Here is a 4,725-nt window from a genome sequence, read left to right on the forward strand (position 1 = left end):
TGTGTGTGTGTGTGTGTGTGTGTGTGTGTGTTGCTGGGCATGGAGCCTCAGGCTTTGTGTATGTTAGGCAAGCACTCTACCATTGAAGTGAAGCTCAGGTCTAATAAGAATTTTTAAAAACACTCTCAAAGCCCCACAGAAGTGAGGGAAAAAAGCATCTTTTCTTTTGAAATTTGGACTCTGTCTGGCATAAAAGGGTTAAGCATTGCCGTTCTTTGCAACACCGATAAAAAAAGTGTGTACTTTAATTTCTAATAAAAAAATCAAGCAGGTATGAATAGCAATAAAATTGCTCAAAAATTGTTCAAATTGAAGGGAAACAATTGAAAATGGATTTGGAAATATAATGTTTAGCTAAGCAAGCTATAATGTTCTGTTATTTTAATCAGCATTGTAAAGTAATTTAAATGATGCGGGAAGAGACTTTTATACTTTAATATATAATCACTTTCTTCAATGCATTCATCAAAAGGTATTTCGTGTTAATGATTCCATGGCTGATGACAAGCACCAGCAATAACGGTCTCTTGCCTGCTCTGGGCTTCTGCTTGGAACTTTTCAGACTGACTTTTTCCCTATTCTTTCTTGCTAGTCTTAAAGAGAAATTCCTGTAATTTCGAAAAAATTGGTGTTGGTAAATGTTTCAAAGATTTGAAGAACTTTACAAAACGACTTTTTGATAGTTAATCTTCATTGAATGGACAGATGGATAGGTAGTTAAATAGATGGATGGGTGGATGGATGAATGGTGGATGGATGGATGGATGGATGGATGTGTGAGTGAATGGAAAGGTGGGTAAGTGGGTTGGTGGATGGATAAGCATATGGTTAGATCATAGATCAATGGGAGGGTAGATGGATTAATGGTTCACTTTCACCGTCAACTTGATTGGATTTGGGAACATCTGGGAGTTTGGTGCTGTATATTGAATATGTTCACGACGGTGGTTTCAGAGAAGATTAATTGAGAGAGAAATGTCCCCTAAATGTGGGAAATCTGGGTGACATGACCTGGCAGATAGGGGCTCCAGATGGTAAAGCAGAAAGCCAGCCGAGTGATAGCACCCCCACACTGTCTGTATCCTGCTCACCCGGAAGTGAGGAGCAGCCTGTGCCGCTAGGGACCTCTGCCTTGAGTCTCTGCCCAAGTTCACAGAGCCAAAGACCATCAATTGAGCCCTCTGGAATCGTGGGTCAAATCCTCCCTCACTTAAGTTGTTCCTGTCAGGTATTTGGTCACAGGTAAAGAAACTAACACAGAAATCTAGGGCATTTCGCAATCTGCTTTTTTCTGTTACACCAAAATATTGTAACAGAACAGATGTTATCTGAATGACTTACGTGTTTCCCAGCCCTGAGATCCATAGAAGATGAGCATGCCTCTTGGATCCTCTCAATTTGTAACCCTTTTGTCTGTGTTCCACAAATGCTTACTGAAAATGTAAAACCTTGCATGAAGAGAGACCAAAGAAATACCCATTCTTGGTCCCGGGTTGCCATGAAGTTGTCATTAACAAGTGGCCATTTTCCTTTCTTCAGTATTACAGTGCTGTGTGTCAAACTTAGAGGCTGCCCCAGGCTAAGAAATTGTTCTGCCATGGATCCCAGTCTCAGAGTGCTCTTCCTAAAGAATACTGCAGTCAGATCTCTGTCATCTCCTCACACTCTCATTAGAGAAGGGGATACAAGAAAGTTGGAGGTGTTTTTGAGACAATGGTGATGATGATTCTCCCAAGATTATGAATGCCTAGCTCACCTTTGCTAGGCTTTCTGACCCCTGGGAGCAGAGCATGCTCTTACTACCTCTCTGCTCTGTTGCCGCCTGTGTTAGTATTTTCGTAATGAGTCAAATCCCCTCAATCCACCTATCCATTTATCCATGTATCAGTCCACCCAACCTTCGGTCCTTATACCCATGTATCCATCTATCCATCCATCCATCCATCCATCCATCCATCCATCCATCTACTTACCTATCTATCCAATCATGTGCAATTCATCTATTCAACCACCTGTTCATCCATCCATCCATCCATCCATCCACTCTTACCCATCTGTCCATCTACTTACCTATCTATCCAATTATATGTCATCCATTTATCCATCCATCCATCCATCCATCCGCTTACCTATCTATCCAATCATGTGCAATTCATCTATTCAACCACCTGTCCATCCATCCATCCATCCATCCATCCATCCATCCATCCATCCATCCACTCTTACCCATCTTTCCATCTACTTACCTATCTATCCAATTATATTTCATCCATTTATCCATCCATCCATCCATCCATCCATCCATCCATCCATCCATCTTGTCACCCATCTGCCTGTTAACCCTTCCATACATGCATCTTGTCAGAGTCTTACCAAATTAAGAACACAACTTTATTAGCCTTTCAAGGACCCTGGACATGATTTCCAAACTCACGACTGTCTAAGGCCATGGAGCAGAAGTATATTTGGAGAAGACAGCGTATGTTGTCAGGTATGTTTCTTTGTACTCGGGAACTAAAGACAAACTGGTAGTCTCGTGGGAGTGAAGAGGACAGGGCGCTTTCTGAGCTTGGTCTGCCTGGAACGCAGAGTCTGGCTGTTTTCCTTCTCTTTGAGCTTGCCAACGATGTGCTGAAACTAGCGGCAGTCTACCAGTTGTTTTCATAGCCACTCACAACTTCTGAGTGATGCAGGCTCCATCCAGAGCCCAGTGTGAGGCCAAAAAGGAACAAGAACTTCACAGCCTCATTTGCCACCAGAAGACCTTACTGAGTCTCCATCTTACTTTCCAGGGAACTCAGGCCAGCTTGGCAGCGCCCGTGGAAGAAGGAAGATGCATCAAGGAATGGGGGGGGGGGGCTTGGAGCCAGATCAGAGACAGAGCCATCTGTATGCAGGACTGTGTAAGGAAGGGGGCAGGGAAAGAAACTCCCCCAGGAGCTGAGAGTCCCTAGGATGCTCTGAGTCCAGGCTTTCACATGTGTAAATGATCCATCATAACAACCCGGACATCATGGGCTCATTGTGAGAGTTACACAGGGAGCAAGTGTGAGGCACTTAGCCCAAAGTGAACTGAATAATGGTTGCTATTCACTGTGTAAGGGTGATTGTGTTCAGAAACAATGAGAACAGAGTGCTCTGGAAAGGCTCTTGGCTGTGCACCTCCTAGACCTCAGCAGGAAGCAGCTGCAGAGTCTAATCCTTGCTGAACAACGAGGCTTCAAACTCCACTCTCAGAACCTCCTCACTCAAGGCTGCAACAAGACAGAACCCCAGGCTCTTCCAAAGCCCATGTTAGCTTTGTCTGCTGGATGCACAGTGTTCTGTGGTGATGGGGGGCTATTGTCTCACACTGAAAGAGATGAGATATTGGGGACAGAGATACAGACCATCTCATGGATTCCAGCATCTCATGGGTTCTGCCCTTGCAGAAGAGAAGCACCAAGGCAGGCGCACAGGTAGCCTAGAAGTTGGTAAAAGTGCTCTTTCAAACATGTGGTCATATATGGCAGAAAAGAGTCCACATTCTCCATAATGCCTTCCCTAATTTAAAGCAAAGAAGCTCCGTGACAGGCTTGCCCTGTCGTATCAGTACAGACAGTATAAGTAGGAGTGAAGTCTGCCAGAGCAGAATGATGCAGCTTCCATTTGGAATTTACACGGTTTGAACTGCACTTTCCCTCACACCCCACTCTTTGAGTTATAGCAATGGAGGAAGAAGAGGAATTGGGGTAGGGACAGAAGTCTCTGGAAGGCAGCCTGAAGAGGAAGAAAGGAGAAAGTGGGGAAGGAGACTTCTGCTGTGTCTTCTGCTGAGGAGGGGGAAGTAGTGAAGGGAGAGAGGAAGAGGAGGGAGTGAGGGAGAAGGAAAAAGACAGAAGGGAAGGAGTAAGGAAAGACAGAATGGGGGAGAAAGGAGGATGGAGAAAAGATTGAAAGGATGAAGGGAGAGAGGGAAGGATGGATAGATGGAGAGAGGGAGGAAGGGGAGAAAGAGGGAGAGAAAGAAGGAAGGATGATAGAGAAAAAGAAGGGAAGAGGGAGAAAAGGAGGAAGGATGAAGAGAAGGAGTAAGGAAGGGAGGGATAAAGGGCAGAAGAAAGGGATACATTTTCAAAGACTCTTACTGCATGGTAATTTCCACGGTGTGTGTTTTGCATGACTTGCATAGTTGCTCCATTCTTATTGGGCGTCCTTGTCTGTCTTTTTTTTTTTTTTTACTTCTTCTAATTCTTTTTCAGAATATATGAAATCTATTTATTTTTATTTACCAACTATACAGTGCTTTGCCTGCATGTACACCTGCATGCCAGAAGAGAACATCATATCCCAGTATAGATGACTGTTAGCCACCATGTGCTTGCTGGGAATTGAACTCAGGACCTCTGGAAGATCAGCCAGTAGTCTTAAGCTCTGAGCCATCTCTCCAGCCCTCCTTGTAATTATGTTTTTGAACTGAGATGTCTTCAAGTCATGCGTTCTTTTACCCACTATGCTGATCCTATTTCCAAGCCCATCTTCAGGTCTCTTAACACAGTGATTCTCAACCTTCCTAATGCTGTGTCTCTTGAATACCATCCCTCATGCTGTAGTGACCTACAACCATGAGTTATTTTTTTCTCTACTTTATAACTGTAATTGCAATGTAATTGTAATGTCAATATCAGATCTGCAGGATATCTATGAAATAGTTGTTGGGGGTCACAGTTCCTGCCTCCTTCTTGC

Source organism: Rattus norvegicus, chromosome 1 (genome assembly GCF_036323735.1).
Source record: "Rattus norvegicus strain BN/NHsdMcwi chromosome 1, GRCr8, whole genome shotgun sequence".
Classification (NCBI taxonomy): Eukaryota; Metazoa; Chordata; class Mammalia; order Rodentia; family Muridae; genus Rattus; species Rattus norvegicus.